The sequence below is a fragment of the Mastomys coucha genome, unplaced genomic scaffold (genome assembly GCF_008632895.1).
Source record: "Mastomys coucha isolate ucsf_1 unplaced genomic scaffold, UCSF_Mcou_1 pScaffold12, whole genome shotgun sequence".
In the NCBI taxonomy this organism is placed as follows: Eukaryota; Metazoa; Chordata; class Mammalia; order Rodentia; family Muridae; genus Mastomys; species Mastomys coucha.
The window spans coordinates 54572589-54586844 of NW_022196894.1; the positions used below are offsets into that span (position 1 = coordinate 54572589).

The 14256-nt window shown below is 38.7% G+C and overlaps 1 protein-coding gene across 1 annotated transcript in view; it reads right to left on the reverse strand.

Moving 5' to 3' along the window:
• LOC116086462 (transmembrane protein 45A-like) overlaps window positions 1–13419 on the reverse strand; it is a 54264-nt gene extending 40845 nt beyond the window's left edge. Inside the window, exons 1-2 of the mRNA XM_031364718.1 lie at window positions 13416–13419; window positions 11188–11190 (exon numbers count right to left, since the gene is read on the reverse strand). The gene's annotated coding sequence lies outside the window, so the exon portion shown is untranslated. The remainder of the gene's footprint in view (window positions 1–11187; window positions 11191–13415) is intronic.
• Window positions 13420–14256: the final 837 nt, after the last annotated feature.

Below are 14256 nucleotides of genomic sequence, written 5' to 3' on the forward strand. Positions count from 1 at the left end.
GGACTATTTGCATTCATCTGACATTTGTGTGTTCTTCCACACACTTTTTCAGCCCTTCCTGTAGGTAGCTTGGAGCTATGGTTTCAGTTCTAGCTAGCTGACTGAGCAACTGGCACATATCACTGAAGGTTGAGTGACTGAAGTCTATTTGATTCCCTCAGCTTTCTCTTCCTCAGCTTTTTATTCCTCAGCCTTCTCTTTTTGGAAACTTTGGCATGGCCTGACTGCAACACAGAAGGTTGGCAACATACTGCTTCATATTTCCAAAGAAATAACCTTTCAATGGCCAAAGAATTGGTCTTAAACAGTATGATTGTCTATTTTGTGTGCAGCCCTGTGTTCAAATCTATTGGGACATCAACTGAATAATGATGACACATTCTAAAATCATTATATGAATCTAATACTAGGTTAGAGCTAAGCACAATGATGAAAGAGGGTTTTAGAATATCCTTTGATCAGAAAAGTAGGATCCCCCAGTTCCAGGCAGCCCCTGTGGGTTACTCCTCTGACATACAAAGGGAAACTCTGGGAGAAACTGGGAAGCTGACCCAAATACCACCAGTATAATACCTCCAATAAGGACCCCAGATTTTCCTTTCAATGCACCCTTAAATTATGCAAGCCATCTAAGAGTCAGACCTAGTATATCTCACAGAACTGAGCATAAGTTCCTGTCCAAACTCTGAGAAATGGTTTGGGACCTATCCTTTGACTTCTCTGATCAGTAGTTCGTAATAAATGGAGAAGTTATTCCCTGCTAATATTAAGTATAAGTTGGCACAACTTCTTTCAAAACTAATCTGACAAGTAGTGGAAGAGTAGAGTCCATACACCTCAGAGTACAGCAATTCTTTTTGTAATACATGCCCTAGATATTTGTTATACATGTCTTCCTCTCTTATGTATATGTGAAGAATGGCATTGCTACATCAAGAGTGAAAAATGAAACACAAGTAATATTAATATTCACCAATAGATGAATCAATAAATAATATGCTATAACATACATATAATATAATTATAGTTAATATGTTTTATAGATAAATGAATGATCACTTACTAGTTTGGCAGTTATGAATAAAAATGACTGTTAACACTCATGTTCAGGCTCTGATATGACTAAAACTGTCTTAATTTATAGACATAAATGAGTATATTTAGCAATATGTATTGATTCTTAATTTTAACTGTTTTATATTTTAATATAATTTTAATTTATTATTTGAGATTTTCATATATATATGTATATATATACATATATATGTATATATATATAATGCACTTTCATTATATTCACTCCTAAACCGCCTTAACTCCTTCCAGCCACTCGTATACCCTCCTGGCAATCTCATGTTCCTGTTTTTAAATACCTCATTGAGTACAGCTAGTGGGCCATCCAACACCTTCATTCTAAATAACTATCCTTAAATCAACAGATAAATGTAGCACTCACCCCTCTCCAAAATAAAAGGTTTTTTTGGCAGCAGATGGAGATAAGAAAAATAGACAACTGATTAAAATGCAAAGAACAACTAGGAACACCTAGAACCTAGGATGCCCAGCCCTAATTGATGCATCTACAACACAATCCCTACACCTACATCTCATGGAGCACTATTAAAAAAAAAACAAAACCAAAAAACAAGACCTGAAAGTTCTGAAGAGCCAGATGATCAAACGTTTTGCTATTAGATAGTGTTTCTGTGTATGACACGGAAGGTATACCCAAAAAACCTTAACAATGTGGTCACCTAAAGAAGACCAGAACTATGACAACACCAGCCAATGTGACACTATAATGAGGGAACTCTCTCAAGGCCCCATCCCTGAAAAAGAGATTCAGGAAATGAATGGCTGCATGGAGAGGAAGAATCAACTTTCTCAAGAAATGAGTCCCCTGGGCTGGAGAGATGGCTCAGTGGGTAAGAGTACTGGCTGCTCTTCCAGAGATCCTGAGTTCAAATCCCAGCAACCACATGGTGGCTCACAACCATATGTAATGAGATCTGACGCCCTCTTCTGGTGTGTCTGAAGATAGCTACAGTGTACTTACATATAATAATAAATAAATCATTAAAAAAAAAAAACTTAAAAAGAAAAGGAGTCCCCTGATAGCTTAAGCAATCACAAATGACTAAGGGGCATGGGGGTTTTGTACTCACAGACACACACTAGGACATGTTAAGCAAACAATCTTATTCCTTCAATAGAAGGAGTTAAAAAATCTATTTTCCACCAGAAGGCTGAAGCTGATGTGTTTCTAGTTTAGTGAACTTTGTACAACCTGTGTGGCTGGAGAATTTCTGACACTAGAACTTCCTCTAAATTCTTCTGGTGAACTGGTCTTTCTTAGTCAATCTATAGGACCTACCTTTATGAACAGTGTCATATGCACTTACAAACACTTTTGATGTGGTTGCATCTGATCTGTACTTAGCTTACAAATGCAAAGAGATTTACACATGTCTTGTTGTACATGTGAGATTGAGTTAATAATCACAAGAATAGTTTTTGACAGCACCCAGAGATGATCCTGTGCCACAGCGCTCCATACCCAAATACCAGTGGAAGAGAGTTGGTCTCCCAGGAGTGAGGATAAGCTTGTGAGTGCAGGTTAGACCACCACTTCTGCTCAGAGAGACCCACCTGGAGCCCTCAGGTCACAGGATCCAAAAAGCAGCCTGGGACAGGATCCTGCCAGTTTTCATCTCTGCCAGGAACTGACCCTGTGCCACAACTCTCCATACCCAAATACCACCAGGAAAGAGCTGGTCTCCTAGGAGTGTCAACACACCTTTGAGCTCAGGTAAGACCACCACTTCTGTTCAAATTCCTGTCCCAACAAGGATCTGCCCAGAGCCATCAGGACACAGGAACCAAGGAACAGCTGGGATAGGATCCTTCTGGTTTCTGTCTGCACTACGGAGATGACCCTGTGCTCTCAATACTCAAACTCCTCCTGGAAAGAACTGGTCTCCCAGGAGTACTGATACACAGACTTTAAGGAGGGACAAACTATACTCAGAGACAGCAAGACCAACTAACACCAGAGATAACCAGATGGTGAGAGGCAAGGGCAAGAACATAAGCAACAGAAACCAAGGCTACTTGGCATCATCAGAATCCAGTTCTCCACCACAGTGAGCCCTGAATACTCCAACACACCAGAAAAGCATGACTCTGATTTAAAATCACATCTCATGATGATGATAGGGGACTTTAAGAAGGATATAAATAATACCCTTAATATAGGAGAACATAACCAAACAGGTGAAAGAAATGAACAAAACCATCCACAATAGAAAAATGGAAATAGAAACAATAATCACAAAGGGAGACAATCCTGGAGATAGGAAACCTAGGAAAGTGATCAGGAGCCATAAATGCAAGCATCACCAACAGAATACAAGAAAGAAATAGAAGAGAGAATCTCATGGGCAGAAGATACCATAGAAAACATTGACACAACAGTGAAAGAAAACACAAGATGCAAAAATGCTAACCCAAAACATCCAGGAAATCCAGAACACAATGAGAAACCAAACCTAAGGATATTAGCTATAGAAGAAAGTGAAGATTCCCTACTTAAAGGCCAATAAAAGTCTTCACCAAAATTATAGAAGAAAACTTGCCTAACTTAAATAAAGAGGAGCCCATAAATATACAAGAAACCTACAGAACTCCAAATAGACCAGAAAAGAAATTCCTCCCCATCACATAATAGTCGAAACAGCAAGTGCACAAAACAGGGGTAATATTAAAAGCAATAAAGGAAAAGAGTCAAGTATACCTATCAAAATTATACCAGACTTCTCACCAGAGACTATGAAAGCTAGAAGATGCTGGGCAGATGTCATACAGACCCTAAGGGAACACAAATGCCAGCCCAGGTTACTATACCCAGCAAAACTCTCAACTACAATAGATGGAGAACCAAATCCAGCCACAAAACTTCTGACTCAGGATGTGCTGAGACTGGGGCCTAGCACAATCATCATCATCAGAGAGAGAGACATGAGAAACTTCATCCAGCAACAGATGAGAACAGATGCAGAGTCCCACAGCCACACTTTAGGTGGAGCTCAAGGAGTCGTGTGGAGGAGGGAGAATGATTGGAGGAGCCAGAGGAATCAAGGACACCACAGAAGAGGTTCAACAGAATCAACTGACTGGGACTCAAGTGGGATCACAGAAATCAGAGAGCTTGTACTGCTCTGACCTAGGTCCTCTTCATAAAAGTTATAGTTGTATAGTTCATTGTTCTTTTGGAGTTCCTAACAGTAGAGCAGGGGCTATCTCTGAATCAGTTGCCTGCATTTTGGACACTTTTCCTACTACTGGTTTACTTGGTCCAGTCTTAATGTGAGATATTATAGCTTGTTATACTTTATTTTTTATTAGATATTTTCTTTATTTATATTTCAAATGATATCTCATTTCCTGGTTTCCCCTCCAAAACAAAACAAAACAAAAAAACCTGCTCCCTCCCCACTCCCCCTACTCACAACCCTACCTTCTCAAGCTTCCTGACCCTGACATTCCCCTACACTTGAGCATAGAACCTTCACAGGACCAAGGGCCTCTCCTTCCATTAATGATGGACTTGGCCATCCTCTGCTACATATGCAGCTGAAGCCATGAATCCCAACATGTGTACTCTTATGTTGGTGGTTTAGTCCCTGGGAGCTCTGAGGGTACTACTTAGTTCATATTGTTGTTCATCCTAAGGGGCTGCAAACACTTCACCACATTGGGTCCTTTCTCTAGCTCCTTCACTGGGGACCTGGTGCTCAGTCCACTGGATGGCTGTGAGCCTCTATTTTCTGTATTAGTTGGGCACTGTCAGAGCCTCTCAGAAGACAGCTATATCAGGCTCGTGTCAGCCAGCACAATAGTGTCTGGTTTTGGTATCTGGGTTTGGTAGAGCAGTCTCTGGGCTGTCCTTCCTTCAGTTTCTGTTCCATAGTTTGTCTCTACAACTCCTTCCAAGGGTATTTTGTTCCCCTTTTAAGAAGTATCAAAGTATTCACACTTTGGTCTCCATTCTTCTAGAGTTTCTTGTAGTTTGTGGATTGTATTTTGGGTATTCCGAGCTTCTGTGCTAATATCCACTTATCAGAGAGTGCATATCATGTGTGTTCTTTTGTGATTGGTTACCTCATTCAGGATGATATTCTCCAGATCCATCCATTTCCCTAAGAATTTGATAAATTCATTGTTTTTAATAGCTGAGTGGTACTCCATTATGTAAATTTACCACATTTTTTGTATCCATTCTTCTGTTGAGGGACATCTGGGTTGTTTCCAGGATTGGCTATTAAAAATAAAGCTGCTATGAACATAGTGGAGAATATGTCCTTATTGCATGTTGGAGAATCTTCTGGATATATGCCCAAGAGTGGTATAGCTGGTTCCTCAAGTTGTATATGTCCAATTTCCAAAGGAATCGCCAAACTGATTTCCAGAGTGCTTGTACCAGCTTGCAATCCCACCAGCAATGAAGGATTGTTCCTCTTTCTACACAACCTCACCAAGATCTGCTGTCACCTGAGTTTTTGACCTTATCCATTCTGACTTGTGTGACATGGAATCTTAGGGTTGTTTTGATTTACATTTCCCTGATGACTAAGGATGTTGAACATTTCTTTAGATACTTCTCAGCAATTTGGTATTCCTCAGTTGAGAATTCTTTGTTTAGCTCTGTACCCCATTTTTAAGTAGGGTTATTTGATTCTCTGGAGTCTAAGTTTTTGAGTTCTTTGAATACATTGAATATTAGCCCTCTATCAGATATAGGATTGGTAAAGATCTTTTCCCAATCTGTTGGTTGCTGTTTTGTCTTATTAACAGTGTCCTTTGCCTTATAGAAGCTTTGCAATTTTATGAAGTCCCATTTATCAATTCTTGACCTTAGAGCATAAGCTATTGGTGTCTGTTCAGGAAATTTTCCCTTGTGCCCATGTGCTCAAGGTTCTTCCCCACTTTCTTTTCTATTAGTTAAAGTGTATCTGGTTTTATGTGGAGGTCCTTGATCCACTTGGACTTGAGCTTTGTACAAGGAGATAGGAATGGATTGGTTGCATTCTTCTACATGCTAACCCCCAGTTGAGCCAGCACCATTTGTTGAAAATGCTGTCTTTTTTCCACTGGCTAGTTTTAGCTCCTTTGTCAAAGAGGAACTGACCATAGGTGTGTGGGTTCATTTCTAGGTCTTCAATTCTATTCCATTGATCCACTTGCCTGTCACTGTACCAATAGCATGCAGTTTTTATCACAACTGTATATAGTAAAGCTTAAGGTCAGGGATGGTGATTCCACTGATGGAGGTTCTTTTATTGTTGAGAATAGTTTTGCAGATCCTAGTGTTTTTGTTATTCCAGATGAATTTGCAAATTGCTCTTTCCAAGTCTATGAAGAATTGAGTTGGAATTTTGATGGGGATTGCATTGAATCTGTAGATTGCTTTTGGCAAGATGGCTATTTTTACTATATTAATCCTGCCAATCCATGAGCATAGGAGATCTTTCCAACTTCTGAGATCTTTGATTTACTTCTTTGGAGACTTGAAGTTCTTGTCATACAGATCTTTTACTTGCTTAGTTAGAGTCACACCATGGTATTTTTTATTATTTGTGACTATTGTGAAGGGTGTTGTTTCCCTAATTTCTTTCTCAGCCTGTTTATCTTTTGTATAGAGGAAGGCCACTGGTTTTCTTCAGTTAATTTTATATCCAGCTACTTTGCTGAAGTTGTTTTTCAGGTTTAGTAGTTCTCTGGTGGAACTTTTGGGGTCGCCTAAGTATACTATTATGTCATCAGTAAATAGTGATATTTCCAATTCTTCCTTTCCAATTTGTTTCCATTTTATCTCCTTTTGTTGTCTAGTTGCTTTGGCTAGGACTTCAAGTACAATGTTGCATAGGTAGGAAGAGAGTGGGCAGCCTTGTCTAATCCCTGATTTTAGTGGGATTGCTTCAAGTTTCTTACCATTTAGTTTGATGTCGGCTACTGGTTTTCTGTATATTGCTTTTACTATGTTTAGGTTTGGACCTTGAATTCCTGATCTTTCCAAGATTTTTATCATGAAGGGGTGTTGGATTTTGTCAAATGCTTTCTTAGCATCTAATGAGATGATTGTATTGTTTTTTCCTTTGAGTTTTTTAATATGGTGAATTATGTTGACATATTTCCATACATTGAACCATCCCTGCATCCCTGGGATGAAGCCTACTTGATCATGATGAATGAACATTTTGATGTGTTCTTGGATTTGGTTTGCAAGAATTTTACTGAGTATTTTTGCATCAATATTGATAAGGAAAATTGGTCTGAACTTTGCTTTCTTTGTTAGGTCTTTGTGTGGTTTAGGTATTAGAGTAATTGTGGCTTCATAGAACAAATTGGGTAGAGTGCCTTCAGTTTCTATTTTGTGGAATAGTTTGACGAGTATTGGTATTAGGTCTTCTTTGAAAGTCTGATAAAACTCGGCACTAAACCCATCTGGTCCTGGGCTTTTTAGGTTGGGAGACTATTGTTGACTGTTTCTATTTCTTTAGGGGATATGGACTGTTTAGATTTTTTATCTGACTTTGATTTAACTTTGGTACCTGGTGTCTGTCTAGAAAATTGTCCATTTCATCCAGATTTTCCAGTTTTGTTGAGTATAGGCTTTTGTAATAGGATCTCATGATTTTTTGGATTTCCTCAGTATCTGTTGTTATATCTCCCTTTTCATTTCTGATCTTGTTAATTAGGGTAATGTCTCTGTGCCCTCTAGTTAGTCGGGCTAAGGGTTTATCTATTTTGTTGATTTTCTCAAAGAACCTGCTCCTGGTTTGGTTGATTCTTTGTATAGTTCTTTTTGTTTCCATTTGGTTGATTTCAATCCTGAGTTTGATAATTTCCTGCTGTCAACTCCTCATGGGTGAATTTGCTTCTTTTTGTTCTAGAGCTTTCAGATGTGCTGTCAAATTGCTGGTGTATGTGCTCTCCAGTTTCTTTTTGGAGGCACTCAAAGCTATGAGTTTTCCTCTTAGGACTACTTTCATTGTGTTGCATAAATTTATACGTGTTCTGGCTTCATTTTCATTAAACTCTAAAAAGTCTTTAATTTCTTTCTTTATTTCTTCCTTGACCAGGTTATCATAGAGTAGAGTAGAGTTAAGCTTCCACGTATATGTGGGGTTTCTATTGTTTATGTTGTTATTGAGAAGCAGCCTTAGTCCATGGAGATCTGATAGGATGCAAGGAATTATTTCAGTCTTCTTGTATCTGTTGAGACCTGTTTTGTGACTGATTATAAGGTCAATTTTGGAGAAGGTACCATGAGGTGCTGAGAAGAAGGTATATCATTTTGATTTAGGAAAAAATGTTCTATAGATATCTGTTAAATTCATTTGTCTTATAACTTCTGTTAGTTTCACTGTGCCTTTGTTGAGTTTCTGTTTCCATGATCCTCCCAGGGCAGTGGTGGTGCACGCCTTTAATCCCAGCACTTGGGAGGCAGAGGCAGGTGGATTTCTGAGTTCAAGGCCAGCCTGGTCTACAGAGAGAGTTCCAGGACAGCCAGAGCTATACAGAGAAACCCTGTCTCAAAACAAACAAACAAAAAAAAACAAAAACAAAAACAAAAACAAAAAAACCCATGATCCTCCCATTGCGGAGAGCGGGGTGCTGAAGTCTCCACTATTATTTAGAACAGTGCAATGTGTGCTTTGAGCTTTAGTAAAGTTTCTTTTATGAATGTAGATACTATTGCATTTGGAGCACAGAGGTTCAGAATTGAGAGTTCATCTCCATAGTTCTTACCTTTGATGTGTGTGAAGTGTCCCTCCTTATCTTTTTTGATCACTTCAGGTTGAAAGTCAATTTTATTCAATAATAGACTTCCTACTCCAGCTTGTTTTTTGAGACCATTTGCTTAGAAAATCGTTTTACAGCCTTTTACTCTGAGGAAGTCTCTGTCTTTGTCACTGAGTTGGGGTTCCTGTATGCAACAAAATGTTGGGTACTGTTTACATACCCAGCCTAATAGTCTATGTCTTTTTATTGGGGAATTTAGTTCTTTGATATTAATAAATATTAAGGAAAAGAAATTGTTGCTTACTGTTATTTTTATTGTTAGAAGTAGAATTATGTTCATGTGGCTATCTTCTTTTAGTTTTGTTGGAAGATTACTTTCTTGCTTTTTCTGAGGTGTAGTTTCCCTCCTTGTATTGGAGTTTTCCATTTATTATCCTTTGTAGGTCTGAAGTGTGGGAAGATATTGTGTAAATTTGGTTTTGTTATGGAATACTTTGGTTTCTCCATCTATGGTAATTGAGAGTTTTGCTGGGTATAGTAGCCTAGGCTGGCATTTGTGTTCTTATAGGGTGTGTATGACATCAGCCCAGGATTTTCTGGCTTTCCTAGTCTCTGGTGAGAAGTCTGGTGTAATTTTGATAGGTCTGCCTTTATATGTTACTTGACCTTTTTACCTCACTGCTTTTAATATTCTTACTTTGTTTTATGCATTTGATGCTTTGATTATTATGTGAGGGGAAGAATTTCTTTTCTTGTCCAACTTTTTTGGAATTCTGTAGGCTTCTTGTATGTTCATGGGCATCTCTTTTTTTAAGGTTAGGAAAGTTTTCTTCTATAATTTTGTTGAAGATATTTACTGTCCCTTTAAATTGGAAGTCTTCACTTTCTTCTACACCTATTATCCTTAGGTTTGGTCTTCTGATTGTGTCCTGGATTTCCTGGATGTTTTGGGTTAGGATCCTTTTGCATCTTTCATTTTCTTTGACTGTTGTATCAATGTTTTCTATGGTATCTTCTTCTGTACCTGAGATTCTCTCTTCGATGTCTTGTATTATGTTGGTGATGCTTGCATCTTTGACTCCTGACTTCTTTCCTAGGTTTTCTATGTTGAGAGTTGTCTCTCTTTGTGATTTCTTAATTGTTTCTACTTCCATTTTTAGATCCCGGATGGTTTTGTTCAATTCCTTCACCTGTTTGGTTGTGCTTTCCTGTAATTCTTTAAGAAACTTTTGTTTCCTCTTTAGGGATTTGTACCTGTTTACCTGTGTTTTCCTGTATTTCTTTAAGGGGGTTATTTATGTCCTTCTTAAATTCCTCTATCACCACTGTGAGATATGATTTTATGTTCAAATCTTGTTTTTCCAGTCTTTTGGGGTATCCAGGACTTGCTCTGGTGGGAATACTGGGTTCTGATGATGCCAAGTAGTCTTGGTTTCTGTTGCTAAGATTCTTGTGTTTGCCTTTCACCATCTTTTAATCTCTGGTGTTCTTGCTGTCTCTGGCTGGAGTTTGTTCCTCCTGTGGGTCTATAAGCCTGTGTCTGCACTCCTGGGCAATATGCTCTCCCCTGATAAGACCTGTGCATAGAGAGCTGTGGATCAGCCATCCCTCCGGAGTGCAGATGGATGAATGAAGGACCCTGTCCCAGCTGTTCTCCAGATTTTGAGGCCTGTGCCTCCAGGCTGATCCCACCTTAGAAAGGCACTGGATAGAAAATCGTTATGCTTTATTTTATCAGCAAAATAAAGCTGATATCCTAGGATTCCTGTTCTTTTCTAAGGGGAGATGGAAGGAGAAAGAATCTGGGGGAAGGGGGAGACATGGGGGAGATATTACGGTAGTGGTATATTATATGAGAGCAGAATAAATAAAAAGGGAAATATAAATTCTGTGGATGTACGACACATATGCAGCAGAGGACTGCCTGGTCTGGCCTTAGTGAGAGAAGATACTCCTAAAGCTCAAGAGACTTGAGGCCCCAGGGAGTGGGTAAGCCTGGCAGGAGAGGAGCACCTCTTGGAGGCAGTGGGAAGGAGGAATGGGATGAGGAACTGTGGGAGGTGGTTAATAATTAAAAAAAAAGATAAAAGTAATTGAAAAAATGTTTTGTGGGTGTGGACTGAGTGCAGTGAGGATGGAAACAGAAGGGATCAGGAGGGGATGGGGGAGAAGGAGGGAAAGAGTACTAGAAGAGATGACTGGAATTGGGGGGCATATGGGAGTGATATAGAAATCTACTGTAGTAGAAACTCCTTGAAATATATGAAAGAGACCCTAACAAAATCTCCAAGTAATGAAGGATATGGAACCTGAACTGGCCATCTTCTATAACCAGGCAAGGCACGTATCAGTGGGTCTAGGATATCGATCCACTGATATAACCTACTATCTCCAATCTGTCCTGTTGAAAGACATACTGAGGCAATTGTGGCTCAGAACTGGTGGGAGTGGCCAATGCAAGATTGGTCCAACTTTTAGATGGAGATGGAGCCCTGTCTGACACCGCCTAAATGACCAGGAACTAAAGGCAGAACAGCATTGAGACTCAAAATAGAACCAAACACAAGTGGCATTTAAAAAAATCTCAATAAGAGGAAGCTCCACTCCCAGGCACTCTAACACATCCAAGATTATAGGATCAGAGGTGAGGAGGACACAACATCTGTCCCAACACTGGGAGTAACTGGGACCAGCGGGACACAGGCACAAAGGAACTCTGCCAAACCAGTGGCATGGGTTCTTTCTAGTCTGTCTGGGCCAGTGACCTGAGCAGACCTTGGGTGCAAACACTGCAGCTAGTCCCATAATACCCATAGGAAGCTGTACTCCCAGGTACTCTAATGGGCCCAGGATCACAGGATCACAGAATCACAGTATCAGAGAAACAGCTTGACTCTGTGGAGTTCTGACACAACCAGGAACACAGGAAGAACAGGCCCCAGTCAGGACCTAGCCAGGGCAGGTAGCACTAGAGATAACCAGATGCGGGGAGGCAAGTGTCAGAAAATAAGCATCAGAAACCAATTCTCCCACCATAGCAAGTTCTGCATACACAATCACACTGGAAAAGCAAGATCCAGACCCTAAATCACTTCTCATGATAATGATAGAGGACATTAAGAAGAAAATAAATAACTCCCTTAAAGAAATACAGGGAAACACAGGTAAACAGCTAGAAGCCCTAAAAGAGGAAACACAAATATCCCTTAAAGAACTACAGGAAAACACAATTGAACAGGTGAAGATAATGAACAAAACCATCCAGGCTCTAAAAATGGAAGTAAAAACAATTACGAAATCACAAAGGAAGACAACCCTAGAGACAGAAAACCTAGGAAAGAGATCAGGAGTCAAAGATGCAAGCATCCACCAACAGAATACAAGACATCGAAGAGAGAATCTCAAGAGCAGAAGATATCATAGAAAACATTGATACAACAGTCAAAGAAAATGAAAGATGCAAAAAGATCCTAACCCAAAACATCCAGGAAATTCAGGACACAATCAGAAGACCAAACCTAAGGATAATAGGTATAGAAGAGAGTAAATTTAAAGGGCCAGTAAATATCTTCAACAAAATTACAAAAGAAAACTTGCCTAACCTAAAAAATGAGATGCCCATGAACATACAAGAAGCCTACAGAACTCCAAATAGACTGGCCCAGAAAAGAAATTTTTCCCATCACATACTAATTAAAACACCAAATTCACTAACCAAAGAAAGAATTTTAAAAGCAGTAAGGGAAAAAAAGGCAAGTAACATATAAAGGCAGGCCTATCAGAATTAGGGCAGACTTCTCACCAGAGACTATGAAAGCTAGAAGATCCTGGGCAGATGTCACACAGACGCTACAAGAACACAAATGCCAGCCCAGGCTACTATACCCAGCAAAACTCTCAATTACCATAGATGGAGAAAACAAGATATTCCATGACAAAAGAAAATTTACACAATATCTTTCCACAAATCCAGCCCTACTAAGGATAATAGATGGAAAACACCAACATAAGGAGCAAAACTACACCCTAGAAGAAGCAAGAGAGCAATCTTTCAACAAACTCACAAAAACATAATTCCACCTCTAACAATAAAAATAACAGTAAGTAGTAATTACTTTTTCTTAATATCTTAATATGAAAATTAATATTACCAATATATCCTAATAGATTGAAATACAAGAGTATGAAGAATTGGAAAATTGTTGGCTACTGTCTGGTGGTCTCTCTAGTTTGGTCCAATATTGTACAATCCATCTACACTTTCTGCTTGTTTGTGCCTGACAGTGTAATACATAATGGTCTTGAAACCATGCTTCTCTTATCTGAGCCTCTCTATTAGTAGGATTGTTTATTTGATGTTTTTACACTATACTAAGGTTTTCAGAACAGCTTACATATTTTGAAATTATTTATACAGCCAAGAGAAGCATAAACAATTAACTTGGGAGGTGGCTTATAAGAGAACAACAAAGAGTGAGACTGAATGCTTTGCTTGATGTTTGTAAATATTGTAACAAGTTTGAAGAGGAGGACTTTATATGTTACACTTTTTTTTGAGATAAATGCTTTCCAAACTCATCACAGCCAATGAACCAGATTCTTACCCTCACCTAATGCCACCTTGTGCCACCCTCCAAGCAGAACCATTGTTCATCGAAATAGTTGGTGAATGACTTTATAGATATACCATCTTAATACACACACCATTTCTTAAATGAATGTAACCTGTTCTCTGTGGGCTGAGAATAAAGTCACTCACTCAAGTCAAATAGCTTTGACCATAGCATGAAATCTGTATTTACTCCTTGGTGCAGCAGAACTGTCAACTTTTAGCTTAGCTATGATGGATGTAAAATCCTTAGATGATGTGAGGGTTATTGAAGTACAGCCTTATTACAATGAACTCCAATGTCTAAAAATTGTTCTTATTTTGGGCTTGTACCACAGCAAGAGCCAAGATTTTAAACTCTACTAAATACAAAGCAAACAGACAAATAAACAAAAAGACTTTATCTACTTATGTTCATTTAAAAAAAACTAGTAGTGATGCATTATTTTAAAATATACAGTTAATATGTTTAGAGTTTATATTGAGAAAAATGTATGCATTTTCAGTATTGCTGCAGACAAGCATCTACATAAGACTGCTCAAATGATTGTTTTATATCAAACAACTTTTATACTACTCATTTTTATTGTTATATTACTTTATAAATTTTAAAAAATATGACAAAATAAAAAAGATATTCTTTCTAAAAAAATCTCAATAAAATTATTCTTAATGATATTCTGCTATACTCATAGACTAGGGCCTATCCCAATTGTCATCAGAGAGGCTTCATCGAACAACCAATAGGAGCAAAAGTATAGACCCACAACCAAACACTAGGAAGAGCCAGAAGAACCCTGCAGATGAGGAGGAAGAGGAAATGTAGAAGCAAGAGGGGCCAA